Below are 17,869 nucleotides of genomic sequence, written 5' to 3'. Positions count from 1 at the left end.
GATAATAGGTAAAGCAAAATGCAGAGAGCACATCAGTGTGCTTTTAGCCCAGAGACTCTCAGGCTAGATACCCTGCACAGCTACTTGCGTTTCCTCCCTTTCAGCGGGCTGAGAGTTCAGCTGTTCTGTGATTCAGTTTCTTCTTTGCTGGGCTTCCACTTTGTCTTTCCAACACATGCACACAAAAGATCTTTCATACTCAAACTTTTATTGCTTCATCTATTCTGTTGATGCTCTATTTTCCAAATGTAATAAATAGTTTTAATAACTATATTTAACAGCTTTACCGTAAGCTGACTCAACATCAGTGCCTCTTTCTCTCACCACAATAAAAAAAAAAAGTTTCTATGGTGTCATTTCTCTTTTATTTGTAGAGCTATAAAATTATCATAACAAATGTTTCTAGAAAAGTGATGTATTGTCACAAGTAATTACCTGTTATTAAATTATTAATATAAAGAAGACAGTATGTGTCCATGATACCTCCCACATTTACATGGTAGTTATTATGGTTTGTGTCAAGTTGTTTCCCCAAGTCCTCATGCAGCCATGGGGTGGCTTCTGGAGTTTGTGATTGATTCCTGATCCAATGCTAGAATTGCAGGTGTGAGTACTACACCCTGGCCCTGGGCTGGGTAACCTGCATTACAGTGTAATGAGGGGAGAGGGGCCAGCTAGCTGCCAGAGCTGCCACCCCTCTTTGCTCTTGCTTTTCACCCACCGCCATGAATGGTTGCTCTCTGCCATGTGCCACTCACTCTGCCTTCGAGCCAGCTGAGTACGGACTGAAACCTCCACTAACTGTGAGCTAAGTAAACTTCTGCCTTAATTCTGAGAGTCAGGTATTTGTCCCAGCAATGAATGACGAGTAATCAAGATAGTAGTTTTATTTTTAATGAATGATCCTGAAGGTTCATGCAGTAGAACACCTATGCAAACTTTTCAGTATTCATGGGAGGTTTGGAAGATTTCTCTTCCAGTGTGATGGGATAACTAACTCAGTAATAAAAGATTCTAACTCTGTGGCCACTAGTAGCTTATCTAATGTACAGAGTTTACAATTTTATTACTCAAGAAGTTTTTTCACTAAGTACTACTTGGTATGATCAGTAGTGTGGAACTACTATAAGTTTAAAAGGTTTGATCTCAGAGGTTGAATTGTATAAGATGCTCTGATTGTACAGTGGTCCTTCACTTTATCGTGGAGGTTATATTCCAGACACCCCTGTAACAAGTGAAAATCTGTGAGTAGTGATGATATATATATATATTCATATATGTTTTAAGTTTTTAGAAACCCTTCCCACACTCTTATAAACCTTTCCTACACTTTTAAAAACACTTCTGATGTTCTTAACCATTTTCTAAGCTCATAAACCTATGAAACTTCAACAACACATGTATACTGTACAGTACTACAAAATCCTACAGTAAACCAAAAAATCCCTAATAACTAATTTAGACTAATATTTTTTTGAAAACCTGTGAAACAGTTAATCCACAAAATTGAACTACAAAATAGCAAGGGAGTACTGTAATTCAAATTCTTGCATTATAGAAAATTTTAGTCTCCCGGATCCTTTGGCAAGTATTTTTCCATTCTTCCTAATCCTAGATGTGAGTTCAACCAGGAAGCTCGGGGAAGGGAAGGATTGTTTTTTAGTACCAGAAAGGCTCAATGAAGTGTCTGTTGGTATGTTTGAATGCATCCCTCTCCTTCGGCTGCCACTCACCATGATGTTCAGAGCACTGATGAGAAGAGGAAAACTGATTGCAGAGGACAGGGCCAACACAGGAGCCTAGCTAAGATGGAGGAGCTGCCAGCCCAGGGAGACTTGGCATGGAACTGGGGCACCAACTCACACCTCTGCACCCCTTCATGCTACTGGATCTTCACAGTGTATCTGGGTAGATTCCACCATAAAGCCACATTTCTTTATCTGCATGTGGTTCCCCAGTGTTCTGTGTTCATTGGCATCCTTAAGAAGAAAGTGCTAAGTCGTGATTAGAAAAGGATATTAGAAAGTGTGTGAAAATGATTGATTTGATATATAATAGAAGAAAAGTTGCAGATTTTTAGAATAATTCATGTTATTAGGATTTATAGTTTCACATCAAATAAAGTAAGATAGTCATGCCAATGCAATGACTGTATCTGAGATATCCACTATTAAGTTTTGGATTTTACTAAATACTGAGTGTATGATAGGATATGTCCCAGTTGGCTATTGCCCTGTTTTCATAAAATCTTAAAGTCTTCCCACCATCCTAACCATTAAAATCAACGCCCTTTGCCTATTTTAGACAGTACTTTGTACTACTGGATGATACTGATATCAAAATAGAGAGATACTGGATTTTCTTAAGTCTTATTTTCTTTATGGTGGAATGAAAATAATTATATACGTCTAAGTCATTGCTCCATAATTACGGATTTCTTTCTAAAGAAAAGTAAACCAAAGCGTAAACTTTTGATGGCATATAAATTGTCCCCATTCTCTTGTGCATTTCAGCCTAACTGGGGGCTTGTAAATCAGGCAGGAAATGTTGAAGAGCACAGCAGGGGAGGACTGCTTCTTGAAACATAAGGCTCAATCGGTGTCCGTTGGTACCTCTGAATGCGTCCCTGTCCTTGGGACATATTCACTCACCACGATACTCAGAGAAAAGGAAAACTGATTCTAGTGAATAATACATCTTTGCTCTGAACAGAAACAGGTCTTCCCTTTTAGCTGTTTTCCTCACTCCTCGTCATCCTCCTCCGGAGTGAAATCTTGTTTTCTTCTGTTTAGCCAGCTCACGACACTGATGAATTGCTGCTCTCGGCGCCCATGTTTGTTGCCTTTACTCTTGCTTGTGTCCGCTTATTCAGTCCTAGTTTTCTTTTCTCTCACAAGAATACTCAATGGCCCTCATTAGAACATGTGATTTGCTATTCACTGCCCTCCCTCTCTCTGGGAAATGTCTTGTGCAGGAAGGTAGTTTTTGTGAACTATCATTTCATCAGTTTGAAAAGTAAGCTGCAAAAGCTGTATAAAATGCTTATATTTCTAATTTTATGCATTGGTCTTCTATTTATCATTCACTTTACAGACAAACTCTGGTGTAAGTCCGTGGTTATATGCTTTATTTTGAAATATTGCTTAGATGTGCCTGGCAGTAAAATGATGGACTTCACTATAAAATCCCAATGCAATCCTAAATTCATACAATTTAGTGCCGACTATTGTACAATGACACATGCTCACCGCGTCAGTAGATGTGTCATCTCCACATCCTCTCTTTGGTTAGATGTCATCTTACAGTTAAAGGAAACTAACAGAGAAAGAAGGGATTTGCCCCAGATTGCTCAGTAGGGGAGAAGACAACTGTAAGAAAAAATGTATATGGGTACAAATTTCTACTGAATTGAAAATGTTTGCATACATATGTTTATATCTCCAAGGAAACTAGTACTTTTATTTTTGTGCTATATGCTTTATAATAGATTTTTACAACTCAAATTCTGCCTTGTATTTAAACATAAATCCTCCAAAGAGCACAGTTAACATTGTTGAAATAAGTTCACTTTAAGAACTAACTTACATGTGACTACAAGCTTGTCTTCACTATTAAAATATACTCCGTGTTTTGTACTTTGAATAATGTGGAAAGTATGCAAATGGATTGGGCAACAAGTGTTGAAACAACAGTTTAAAAATAATTATTAAAACTCTGAAACATAAAACTGAAACATCATAAACATATCTTCACAGTGAATAGGGGATTTAAAGCATATTAAGTAAAACATATAAATAATAACTCTTCTCTTTTATTATTAACTTTTATGGGATTTATCAAATAGACCACAATGGATTCTTTCCTGTTGGTAAGCAATGAGAGTGTATGACCAGTCATTTAGACCTTATCACCAGAATGAAATGAAGTTGACCTTTATGAGATCATCAGCATCCAATTTTGTTTAAATGCTTTGTTGGGCTAAAGCCTAATCCCTGTTCAGGAGACAAAAAATAAGCCTATATCCTAAATTTGCTCATTCTTAGATCAATAGTACCAAGGAAATTGGTATACAGATTAATTAAACTGTTCAACAGAGTCTATAGCAATTAACTATAAAACTTCATGCTTGTATGTTCATGCTTCATCACACTGATCGATGCTTTAAAATTATTTTTTTTCTACCTACAATGTTCTTAGTAAGAACAGATTTTTGACCCAGTGATCTTTTTCTCTATGAATTTGTTCTAAAGAGATACTTTGGAAGAAAGATCCACTGAAAAGTAGAAAAGGTCTTAGCTGAGTAAGATAATTTCAAAGCAACTGTAAACAAAGTTGTGCTACAAATAAGGAAACATATCAACAGGTTGTATTATATTAATTCAAAAATAATTCTACAAATATAACAATTTCATCTGATTTACAACTTATAAAATGTTCTGTACTATTTTGTTTGAAGATTATAGATATAAGAAAAATGTATAGAAAGTGCTCTAAGCAAAATGGTAAATAAAAAGCTTCTCTATGATATATGACCATAATTGCATGACAATTTACATGTGGCTAAAGACTTTACATGTATATGCATATACAAATGCAAGAGTGTATGAACAGAGAAAAGTACACAGCCTATATAGGTGATGAGGCGATTTAAAAAAAAAAAAACATTAAAATCTTTCAATGTAAATAGAAACTTGACCCCATGAGAAACTACTAACTTTCTTCAGACAGCTGGCATAATGTGATGTTTTTCCATTGAGTAGATTAAACTAACACATAAGTATTGTCTTTTTTCTTCTTGATAATGAATAAATAATCCGTAAGGCATATTTTAAATGTTCTATGAATGTGTAAGTTACAAGTTTTCTAATATTTTATCAATCCGGATGAAATTTAGTGAAAATATGTTAGCTTATTCGGTAAAAATAAATTTTAAATGTATTCAAACTTTACCCTGCTTCTCTGCATAACTTTATGTGAATTAGAGCCTGCAAATAATGCAAACACATACATTTATTTAGCTATATACTAAACAAAATATTGTCTGTTTCTCTTAAGACAGCTTATCTTTATCAGATAGCATTGTTTTTAAAATATTATTGGGTTTTATTTTTGAACCTGAAACTCAATAATGTCAGAAAAATACACTGAATCCTCAATTTCATGTGTGTTGATCCTGTTGAAAGTACTGATCTCCTTCTTCTGAATTATGGCTCAGCTAGCAAAGTCTGTTCTCCACATACATGTGACAGCAAAATTTATTTCCCTTCAAAAAGGGAATCTATGGCTGTGGCTTTACTGTTCAACAATAAAATGCTCCTTTCATGTGGATTTGGTCTCGCCACTTTTCCAGTCTTTCAAATGTGATTTCAATAAACTAACTCACGACAGCAGGTGAGCAAACATCAGACTTGAGTCCAAATATTCTGACTGGTCTCCAGGCCCTTGTGTTCCAGACTTCAGTTTCCACGCTACACATACATGTACATGGGTATATGATTCTTATATTTAATTAACAGGGAGATGTTTCTTTATTTTTGTAATCTTAAGTCCTCTGATGGCTCCTGGTTAGGTCAAGATGATACATAGAACACACATCAATGTGCAAGGAGGGTTCCACAGCACCTGCGTCACTCCGCATGTGCCCTGCTTAGCCCCCTGCAAGCTGTGTTGCTGTCGCAGAGAAGGTCTCCCTACAATATGTGCTAAAGCAGCAACATTTCTTTGAAGACAGTAGGCTGACTTGTCATATATACAGTGTTACTGCACCATTTCTTGTTCACACTGTTATGTTTTTCTAAGTGCGTATCCTGCCATTTGTATTTGTGCTATATCCACTCTCTTTGCATTGGAATTTATGTTTATACACATCCCCATTATTTTCCCTAGATTACTTTTTTATTGCCTAAAATTCAGTGAAACTCAAACTGCTCTATTTTTTCCTTGTGTTACAATACTATAGCATCTATATTTTTGTTTGTAGGTTCTCATGAATATTTTACTGTGAATAGAATCACATTGGTAACATGTCCAAAGACTGAAGGTTTCCATTGTAGCTCACTGGTGCTCCCAAGTTCACCACTGTTTCTGCCGCCCTCACCAGTGCCTACACCACAGGGAAAAAGGCTGTTACAGCCTCCTCCAGTCCTGCCCCCAGATATCAATGGGAGGGGAAGGAGCAGCCCAAGGACCAGGATGGAGTCTATTTAAGCTTTTCTGTGTGAGTCTGGGGAGGGAAAATGCCTTAATATTGGAATGGGGATGGGGCAAATCTCACCATAAAGTACTTTTGAAAAAAAAAGAAAAAGAAAAAGAAATAAGAAATAAGTTTTCAAAAATGATCCCCAAATATGAATATGAACAGAATCTTTCTTTCTTTCTCTTTAATTTTTTTTCCTTTCTCAGAGTGAGGGATTGAACTCAGGCCCTTGTGCTTGCCAGGCAAGCACTTATTCAACTGAGCTATCTCTCCAACCCCTCTTTGCTGTTGTTTTGAGGCATGTTCTCACTGTCTAGTCCAGGCTGACCTTGAACTCACTATGTAGCTCAGGCTGGCCTCAACCTTGTGGCAATCCCCCCCTCAGCCTCCTTAGTGCTGGGATTACAGATATAAAACACTATGCCTAGCTCAAGCACGTGGTTTTTCTTTCCTCTTTCTTTTTTTTTTTTTTTTTTAAACTACACTGACATAATGATCATGAAGTACAATTTTTTTCTGTATTTTAGGGAAAGGTCTACAGGGTGTTCAAGGTCTCACTACTAGATCAGACTCATAGAGATTCTCTCTTTTTTAAAAAATAATTTTATTGAGAAACAAATAGCAATGATACAGTTTCAAAACCAATTACTAGCACAGTTTCAATAGTTAATACATTGCATATTGTTGTCTTAGTGGTTATTCATTGTGCAAGATGCAGACATGATATCCTGTCCACAAACACTATTAGAATAAATCTCTCTATTCACTGAATTAAGAGAATGCAGTTTTATATCTATTCTAACTATTTTGAATATACAGATTCAAAATGGTTGTTCATTTTTATTCCCCTTTTTTGTTTAGTTTTGTCAGAATACCAATTACTGCCATACTGTCTCTCAAGTAAATGTTTGTTTTTTTTAAAAAAAAGGTAATAAATGAAAACAAGAGACAAGAAAAAATAGTCATAGTGATTCTCTTGTTTACATCCTCCCAAGTGCTGGGATTACAGGCATGTGCCACCACTCCCAGTCTTAATCATGGTCTCAGTGTGCCCCAGGGATGGGACCATCACAGCAGGCCCAGGGATTGAACCCCCGGCCCCTGTGCCTGCTTGCAGGAGCTTTAACTCCCTGATCTGTTGGCCAGCCCAGAAGCTGATAGCCTCTTTAACAAATGGTGCTGGAAAAACTGGCTCTCTACATGCCGAAAACTCAAACTTGACCCAGGTCTATCACCATGCACTAAACTAAAGTCAAAATGGATTAAAGATCTAAAAAATAAAGCAGAGACACTAAATCTCCTGGAAAAGAAAGTAGGAGGAACTCTTGAAGACATAGGGGTAGGCAAAGACTTCATGAACAGAAATCAAATCACACAGGAAACAGTTGAAAGAATTAACAACTGGGACCTGCTCTTACTGAGAAGTTTTTTCATGTCGAAGGAAATTACCAGCAAAGTGAAAAGGCAACCCACAAATTTGGATAAAATGCCCAGAAATTTTAAAAAGAAAACAAAATTGGTGTAATCTCATTGTGAAGAGGTCAAAAATATTAACACTGTAAAGCATAGTTTTCCAATTTTCTATACTACTAAATATTAATGATGAAATTCTGATCACACTACATCCTCTATTTTCTAATACATTTTATTCAATGATATATGTCACATGCATATATACATACACTGATGTAAGATATATATAATTAAAATATCTTGATAAAACCCTGCCATAGTCCTCCAATTTCTGTCCTGATTGTGCCATATGCTTGTATGTATACGACTTGAAGAACTGTGGATAGTGACACTGACATGTTGAGGATTTACCTTCACGATTCCCCTTGGCAGGAGAAAGGAGCACTATGACCCTAGTGGTTTTGGCTTTCTGAAGTGGACTGGGAGACAGAAGCCCAGTCTGTAACCACTGGGCATAGGCTGTTACGTGCGTGCTGGGCTATATTTTTAAAAAGATCTCAAATATGTCCAATGATCCTGATTGTACATCTTAAATAGATTCAAAACCCTGAATTCCTTCTCTTGTGTTCCTCTGTAAAGGTATAATATTCAGGTTTTTTAAAAAAAAAATACTTTTTCACATTTTTGTTACTTTTTCTTTAAAAAAAAGGACCATGATGGTGGGTCTTCACACCTTATGATGGGGAAAAAAAAACATTAAGATATATCTTAGGGCCAGCGGTATAGCTCCGCAGACTAAGTGCCTGTTTGGTAAGTGCAGGGGCTGGGGTTTGATCCCTGGCTCTGCCGGCGATGGAGCCCAGGAGTGGTGGTGCACGCCTGTAATCCCAGCGCTAGGAAGACAGAAAACAGGAGGATCACTAAGAGTCTAGGCTGTGTAGTGAGACCTTGCATACACACAAACACACACACACACACACACACACACACCCCTAGAGTTGCACCTAGAAAAAGTATCAAAATCGTATTTTAAAGTACAGAAGACAGTGGATGCTCATCACTTCGTTCTATTGGCTTTTGCCTACTGGTGAATCTCTTCTTATGATCTGTTGGCCTAGAAGCTTTCTGTTGTTATGGTGGAACAAGGCCTGCCCTGGCCCTGGGCTGGTGGTGCTGGCGGGGCCTCTCTAAGATGCTGGGCCACGGAGGGCCCTGGTTCCCTCCAGCCAGGCACTCTCGAGGTGGACAGCAGTGCAGCCGCGCTGCTCAGCCGCCTGGCTGGCTAATGTGGATGCACCAAATGACTGCCAGCTTCCGAAATGAGTCCACTGGGCCTGTCCTAAGGCCAAGGGCATTGTATTTCCTAGACAGCACCAGGTTAAAAAATTTCACAGATTGCCTTGAAACATCCACAGACAAGGGTTAAAATACTAACAGTGTGCACATTTCACATTATTTTCAACTTTTACTTAAATAATATGCAGTGTTTAACAATGGTGGTTTTGGTTTTTTTTTTTTGTTTTTTTTTTTTTCTTCCTGGCTGATAGATATCATCCTGTGATGCTGCTCCTAAGGTCAAAACAAAATTTTTTTTAGAGGAGCTCAGTTGAAGGGGGAAAGCAGGAGAAAAAGAAGTGCCAGGCAAACACAGTTTCCTATTGGTGTGCACAGTAGGAACACCTCCACCCTGTTCATCCCGACCCCAGTTGTACTGCAAGAGGAAAGATTTGAAGGATTCCAGAGTGTGTCGCACAAATGCCGCCACTAGAAGGTAGCAAGAACCAAACTAAAAACCAGGCTCTCTCCATTTCTACTTCCCGTGATGCCAGTGCTACCCAGTGTTCTGAAGTCTTTCTTCTCCCTGCTTTTTTAAATTTCAACACAAGTTTCTTTTTAAGCTATGATTTTGAAATCAGCATCTCAGAGTCTAGGAGAAAACAATCAAAATTCTAATGCCAAGAAAGGGTAGAAGCAATGGGTAATTATTTTCTGCTGTGGTAATTATATGTAGTCAGTTACTAGCTGTTGTGTATAAAAACAGAACTCATCATCGGGCAGTCGACTAATTTGATGAAAGTGCCAAAAATGTATCCATTTTTAGCATTGCCCAATTACGAAATAATTGAAAGCTTTCAAAGCAGACATTATTTTGTTGAAAGATCATTGGAATAGTTTCCACTTTTTAAAATTATCTCAACTATGATTGTTTTCTCATCTTTTAGTCTAAATAAAATGGATTTAGGATGAAAAATTAACTTTTTCACTTTGCCATATGTTTCTAGATCATCAAGGGCTACTTACTGTATTAAATTTTTTCGAAAAAATTTTTAGTTAAAAATGAGGCCACTTCTGCTGTAACTCTGGCTCTGTGCTGTCGCAATGGGCAAGTTCATGAAACCAGGGAAAGTGCTGCTGGTATTTGCTGGACTTTTGTGCACGCAAAGCCGTCATCATGAAGAACATCGACAATGGCACCTCCAACCGCCCCTACAGCCATGGCCTGGTGGCCAGGATTGACCGCTGTCCCCGCGAAGTGACAGCCGCCATGGGCAAGAAGAAAATCGCCAAGAAGTCGAAGATCAAGTCCTTTGTGAAGGTTTATAACTAAAACCACCTCATGCCCTCAAGGAACTCTGTGGACATCTCCCTGGACAAGAAGGTGGTCCGCAAGCAGGTGTGCAGAGACCCAGCTCTCAATTGCAAGGCCTGGCAGGAGGCAAAGGTCAAATTTGAATAGAGATACAAGACAGGCAAGAACAAGTGGTTCTTTAGAATCTCTGGTTTTAGGTGTTTTTGTTTCTATCATTAAAAATTAAAAAAAAAAGTGGACACTGTAGTAAGCTAGGCATCAATGAGAATCGTGGGTGCACATTTATATCAGAATTTAACTTGCAAAAATTGAGATTAAAAGTGCATTTAAGTCCTCCTCTATTTACTTTTATGTATTACCTTTCTTTATGGCCCAGATAGTATAAGATATTGCTTGTTTTTAGTAAAAAAACAAAAAACTAAACCTAAAATGTAATTTTTAAGACTTCAAATTTAGTTTCCCAAGGCTCTATTGAGGGTGAATGAGGAGCCCAGTTATGACAGATTTTTGGTTGTATGTTTCCCAGATGGAAATTTTAAAAGCAGACGCAAGGTGTAGTCAGACAGGGGCATCCTCAGAAGAGACTGTGCCCATCCGGAAATGGGCTGGAGAACAGAAGCAACATACCCTGCCTGGAGGAGTGGGCATGAGAGGGATCGCTGACTGGAGGGACAGCTGCCACAGTTCTCCTTCAGGAATACTCAAAGGGGAGAACAGAATCACATCCTAGAATGAGTTGCAGTTCAGACTCTACTTCCAGTTTTCAAATAGAATTGGTAGAAATAACCTTTTACTTTATTAGTATTCTCAAACATAGCAGAGTAAAACAGTATGATTCCAGTCCTGTACTCTAAACTGCAGTTGCAAAATGTCTTCTGCTTCTACTTAAGGTTAAAAGATTGCCTTGTTTTCTTTTGGGGTGTTCCCTCAAGGTCTGATCATTTAAGCAAATTAAAATGAAATAATATACTGGTTTTATTTCAAAAAGCAGAGTAACATCCTACCATAAGGACTTGTGAGCTTGCTTCTCTGAGGTGAGGCACTACCCAAATTTTTAAAAGAAGTATTGTTACATAATAAGCAAAATTCCTCTCTGACCTATAACTTCCAATATGTTCATTGCTTAGAAAACTAAAAAATATTTTTCTAATAATCTCTAAACTCTTCTTATAAATGTTAACTTGCCTATATGCATCATTCTTATTGCTTTTTTTTCTCCTCCTTAAAAAAAAAAAAAAGGTAACTTGACTGGTAAATACTTATAAGAAGTTTTCTTAGTAATTTACATTCTTGGCTTTCCTATCTCCACTACATAAAATACAAACATCGCTTCCTTTTTCTTTCTGAGAAGGTCGTAAGTTAACTATTTTACCCAGAATGTAGGACACTAGACCATGCAGACCTGGGTTATAACTCACTAGTTAATAGTGGACTGGCTAATTATTAGCATCTCTAAAATGAGAATAACAGGGTAATTATGAGAATTAACTGAGATAATATTCCTCAAGCTGTCCGCTCTGTGTGTCTCCTAGGACACACATGTGTGGTCACTCTGTCAGCTCTCTTCCTGGTCTCCACCTGTCGCCCTTTCCTGTTCTTTCCCTCCCACAGCCACACATCTAAATAATGCATCAATAGTTAGGAACATTGGCATGAGTGCCCAGAGGTATGTGCTGCTGAGGTAACTAACTCAGCAGTGAACTTGGCCTTCCATCTCTAACCTTTCCCCTTCGTTAACCCTTCACCCTGCACTCCCCAGAACACAGGCATTTACTAGGACACCAAGGTAACAGTGAAGCCAGTCATGCACATGAGCTTTTTCTATCAGAATCTCAACTATTTGGTTCTTCTGCAAGCTAGACAGAGCTTGTGTTGCTCAGAATTAACTGACTCAGCCATGTGGCGGCTGCCATCCACCTGCCACAAAGAGGACAGCAGTTCAGTAAGATCCAAAACCCTATTTATAGCCCACTTGACACACACCCTCTCCTGAGCAGCCTAGAGTCCTCCTTAAGTACAGAAAAGATTCTTGGGTTCCTCCAACCACTGACCAGGGCAATCCCAGTGAGGAAAGCACATTTTCTCCACCTCGCAGGTGGACACAGAATCTGTCTCACACGTTACTTATTGGATCATCACAATGCCCAGCCCAGGAAACAGGTGAAGCAGGTGCTACCACCAAATCCTTTCTGTCGGCTACAAAATTGATGTGTATGAGGTAAAATAAGTTGCTTGTGACCACTCATTGATGGAGAAGGAGATGAAAAGAAAGAGGCTACCAATTAGTAAATATTTATTTAGTTGTATGAAAACAAACAACTAAGGAAAAAAAATTTATAAATAAATGGTTCTTTCTTCACTTTTCAGAAGAATAACAACCTCCTAGAAAGGTGAGAGACACTTTCCAGGGACACACTTATACACATATTTGTATCTGTGCCTAGTGTGTACACACAGAGTGACTGTGTGCTACACTAATCTTGTCTTCTCAAAAATCCCAAACTGGGGGCCTGGGAGACAGCTCAGTGGAATAAGCGCTTCCCTGGCAAGCACAAGGACCTGAGTTCAATCCCCAGCTCTAAAAAAAAAAAAAAAAGCCCAAACTAATAATGCACAACTGAGATCAATCTTGAAAAAGATGATAGGAATTTTTATGAGAACTTTTAATTGACTCTGTCAGTCATCTCTGAAACAATTACACCTCCACTATTTTTTTTTAATATGGGAGATGTTGACATAATTCTTGTATGGACACCAAGCCCAATATTTAATAGGAGATGGTTTAAGAACCAGGAAATGTTTCACCCTTAAAAATTTACTTCAGTTTCACCAATACATCATAAGATCCCCCTTGAAGTCTTTTTTTTTTTTTTTTCCGGGAACCTGGGATTGAACTCAGGCCCTTACACTTGCCAGGGAAGCACTTATTCTACTGAGCCATCTCGCTGGTCCACCCCTTGAAGTCTTTTAATCTGAAATATGTAAGCAAAAACTTTTTTTGGTTTGAGAAAATGCCTGGTCACATAGTTTAGAAATGCTGAAGTCTGTGTGTGTGTGTGTGTGTGTGTGTGTGTGTGTGTGTGTGTAAAAGAAGATGATAGATAAAGGAGGGGAACAGGGCAGAAACATAGAGACAGACAGGCAGAAAGAGACAGAGATTTTTTGCTTCAAAAATGATCGAGCTAGCCGATTGGCTCTTGGCCATCTGAGATTCTGAGACTCACTGCCTCCTTGACCTCCTATTGTCCCAGCTCTGATTTATAGAGCTCAGATTCTCTTGCAATGCAAGTTGTCTGGAGTTTAGGGTCTTTTCCTGGCAGTTCCTCCTCTTCCCCACACATTCCTCTTGCTGGTGCTCACCTTGGGGTGACCTTGCGGGGCTCAGCGAGTGCACCTGGGCCAGGGGGCTGGACGCCACTGTGCTGGGGAGAGCGGTGGTTTCCATTCCTGGGTGATGGAGTCATGGGAGAAACTGCAGAGCAAGCCCGGAGTGGGACTGCAGCCTGCCCCAAGTGCACTCTGAGCCGCTCAGCACGGAGCAGCTGCTCGTCTCCTGCCGGCGTTTGTCACTGACCACTGGAGTGTGTGTTTGTGCAAGGTGAGAGCCAGCCGGGCTACTTCCTTAACCTGCAGATGGGTTGCTGGGTACTGCTGCTGTGTGGGATGTGTGGGGATGTGGGTGTCACCATAAATTCAAGACCGAAACGAGGTGTGGTTTCCTGTGTGCCCTAGTTTTCTGTCACCATCCCTTCAGCACTCCACGGAGCCCGAACGGTGACAACATATTGGGCTTACAGCTGTCCTTCCACACTGAAACTCGATCTTGACTGTGTGGTCTCTGGGATTCTTTCATTCCTGCTGCTGCCAGCTGATATAGCTGCTCACATACAGAATTCCAGGCTGACTGGAGGGCATGTGAAAGCTGCCTCAGTCATGATCCAGATTGCTACTTGTTTTGAATACTTGCTGGGGTGTATTCTGTGCTTCAACCACATGTGAGTTGTGGAGACTTCCGAGGGAGTCGGATGCCGTGGGGTCTGATCAGTGATTCCGGGTTTTCTGAGAATTTGCTTGTCAAGATGAAAGTCTCTCTGTTGGTGTGTGTGTGTGTGTGTGTGTGTGTGTGTGTATGATTTTAAAACAACTATTTGAGAAACAAAAGAACACTAAATCCTTGCTATCTTGTGATGTACTGATACTTATTGTCATAAACAGAGCTTTTGTAAATCATATTTAAGTTACGTAATCGCATTGTGTGTGCATAAGACAAAAGAGCCGCTGTGTTCTTTTGACCCTGGGTGTGACACGTGAGCACATACAGTATGGATCAAAAGCAGCTCAGGATAAGCAAAGGGGCCACAATCTGCAGCTGTTCTGTATGTTAACTATGCAGGCAAATCTAAAAAAAATACTTATGGGAAGTGCTTTCTCATATAGCTAAATCTATAGAAGAGTTCCCACAAAACATAAACTCTAGAAAAGACAGAAGCATAGGAATTTGATATTGCATGGAGAGGACAAGAAAAATAAAAGCTAATTAAGTCTTAAAAAGAACAAAAAGAGGACATGGAAATGAAGAGTAATTAAGGGGACATTGGAAAGTACTCCAACTCTCTGAATTTTATGACTAATGAAAGAACAATAGCACACTTAGGGAAACTCAGAGTCAGCAAAAATGAGGCCAAGAGCAAAAATTCTTAATACAACATGCTGTCAACCTGTGGAACATACTTGTCAGTCTTAATTAAATTGAATTCTGTTGCTTTCTGATTAGTGAAAGTAAAAGAAAACCAGTACCTCTGATTGTTCCGCATGTTGTTGGATGTTGAATATTTATAAATTTTATTAACATACAAAACATACAATGAACATTAAAATTACTGGAAGTGACTGAATGGCTAACAAAACCAGTATCAGCTATCCTACTTTTGAATTGTGGCAATTTGAAACAAAAATTCTACTAGTCTGACCTAGAGTGTCATCTGTTACTATGAACATGCAAACTGCCGGGGTCTTGGGACACCGTTCCCCCAGCCACGTGCTCTCAGAGTGTGTGAGAACACTGTGGACTGCAGAGTGCAGCGCACCTGGCTGACATGGCATGCTTCCTATCAGGGCTCAGAGCGACACAAGTTTTGTTTCATGTATGTGGCACCTGAAGTGTACCAAGGTCTGCTGGCTGCTACTTCCATATTGCAACCTAGACTCCCTTGGCCCTTCTGCTGTCACAATCTGAAATCCGGTCACTATTTTAGAAATACATAGCATGACTTTATTACCATGACAGAGGTGTCCAGGAAGATGGTCACTATTTTATAAACGCAAGAGTAGCCATGTCTCCATGGTGATTCTGGTCCACAATGTGTTCAGATGTGGTCCCTGTGTTTCCGTGGTCTTGTCCCCTGAAAAAAAACCAGAAAGTCACCCACTCAGTGAACCATGCCCAATGCAAACAGCCACAAAAAGCTCTAAATAGTAGCCCAGGTTTATTCTTTAGATAACTAGCTTACTTAGACATGCAAAGAGGGTTAGGAGGTTTAGAGATTATCAGTGGTGACCTAGAAGCACATGGCAGTCTGTTCAAACACATTGACTTCTCTGCAGCTGAGTTTCCCTAGTTAAAGGAAAATATTAACCTTTATTTGTATGCTAGACAGGTATCTTTAATTTTTTACAATACTTTAACTTCTTAACATGTGTCTTTGTTCCCTCTCTTCCTTCTTTTAGTTTTATAATTTTATTCAACATTTTAAATTTAGTAAGTCCTTCAGGTCCTTTATTGCACCTTCCCTGCTTTAACCTACACTGTGTTTCTTCACTTCAGACAACAGAGTGGTTATGATTTATGCCCCAGGAGTCTACCTGGTGAAGCGATTACGGCCTACTGTCTGAGTGGAAAATAGGATAGTCACTGAAGAGAAAGGAGGAACATGGCTCCCATGCAGACAATGTTTCCTAGGGTTGAAACTCACATAACTTTTTTCCACATACTGACTTAGTTGTATTTTCACAGATTTTTGGTAATCTGAGGTGGAATATGGTTGGTAGACTCTGAAAGTGCCTTAAAATACTGTCCCCATTTCTATCACTTTAGCCACTGGGTTCTATTATGTTGACTCTTTCCAAAGAAATGTAAATTCAGACAGTGTAATGAATGTTCACAACTTTTAGTTATGATTTTTAGATTTCATGAAATAGGCCTTCCCTGGAGAAAAGAAACATGAAGGCAGAGTATATGGAGTTTCTGTTCCTTGGGTAGGTGTCTCTCCAAAGCACAGTGTCCTGTCATCAGGCAGGAGTAGGAGTGGATGCTGAAAGGTAATCCACTCTAGGCAGGTTTGTACAGTCTGCTCATGTGGTTTGCTTCAGTTATCTTGAACCCATTGCATCTACTAAGAAAATGGCAGGGCAGAGTCTGGTTGCTAGACAAAGATGGATCCATGTATGATCTCCACCATCCTTATTGAGCATGGAGGAGACTACCAGAGTGATTTTCGCAAATGCAACATCCAACAGTCACATTCAAAATCCTTGAGACTAGACATATTGAAAACTTGATTTCTTTTTTGATTTTGGAATGTTTGCTTTTATGTAATGAGATATTTTGGTGTGGGATTCAGATCTAAACATGAGATTCTTTTATGTTTCCTTGGCACTGTACACAGATTGGCTGAAGGTAATGTTATGTGGTATTCTTTGTATACCTGAATTGTAACTTTGATTTGTCACCTGAGGTCAGATGCAGAGTTGTCCATGTCAGGTCAACACGCCAATCCTTTCAGATTTTATAACATTTCAGAATTTGGATGTGGGGACTAGGAATACTTATCCTGTGTCATAATCAATACAATTTCTATTTTTAAAAAACACTTAAATTATTTCTACTATGAAAGTCTTTAAAAATAGCCACCTCTGGTCCCAAGTAACTTTTTAAAATTCTAATAATCTATTAAATGCAAACTTTGTGCACTGTAATAACCATCAAATTCTGACTAATATGGAATTCAAACTATCATTAGGACAATCTAATTTCAACTTCCAAATACATCTAATAGGCAAGGTGCCATCCATAGGAAATCATTGCAGTGTTTCGTACAGTAGGCATATTGGACCTGAAGGGAGTTTCCAAGAACTTGCTCTCAGATTTTAAAATCAATGAAAGTCTTCAGATGCTTTTTTCACTGACACATTTTAAATTTCAGCATGCTTTGGGTGTTTTGATGATAAAGTATAAAATAAACTGTAGTGAAAGAAGGTTTCATTTGAAGTAATTCATCATAAGGTGTCAGAGGCTTGGGTGGAATTATTTTTTCATTATAAGAGAGTATCTCTCATTCAAAACTAACATAGAAACTATGTTTTCAAATGTAGGGATTATTATTCTTCAGTTATGATAAGGGCAACAGATCAGATAATTGCCATTGAAAAATAGTTTGTCCGCCTGCCAAATAGCTCAGTGGATTAAAGTGCCTGGTTAGACAGGCACAGGGGTTGGAGGTTTAATCTCCAGCTTGCTGTGTGGGCCCCACCCCCAGGGCACGCTAGTGATTGAAGCTGGGTGTGGTGGTGCATGCCTGTAATCTAGGCTCTTGGGAGGCTGAACACAGGTAGATCACTACAAGTCTGATCTACATAGTGAGACCCTGGAGACCCTTACTAAAATACAAAAA

General features: G+C 39.0%; 1 protein-coding gene and 1 pseudogene across 4 annotated transcripts in view; both read left to right on the top strand.

The window, feature by feature from the left end:
• The window catches only part of Arhgap24 (Rho GTPase activating protein 24), a 464,868-nt gene that overhangs the window by 299,627 nt on the left and 147,372 nt on the right, over positions 1 to 17,869 (top strand). The window contains exon 1 of one of the 4 annotated variants that reach the window (XM_023712962.1): positions 13,494 to 13,797. The exons of the other annotated variants lie outside the window; for them this stretch is intronic. The gene's annotated coding sequence lies outside the window, so the exon portion shown is untranslated. Of the gene's footprint in view, positions 1 to 13,493; positions 13,798 to 17,869 lie in introns of those variants that run through there. 4 annotated transcript variants of the gene reach the window in all.
• LOC105741904 lies at positions 9,941 to 10,418 on the top strand (annotated as a pseudogene).

The sequence above is a fragment of the Octodon degus genome, unplaced genomic scaffold (assembly GCF_000260255.1).
Source record: "Octodon degus isolate 3935 unplaced genomic scaffold, OctDeg1.0 scaffold00028, whole genome shotgun sequence".
Lineage (NCBI taxonomy): Eukaryota > Metazoa > Chordata > Mammalia > Rodentia > Octodontidae > Octodon > Octodon degus.
The sequence above is the reverse complement of the archived record's forward strand: the minus strand, read 5'-3'. Positions and strand labels throughout refer to the sequence as shown.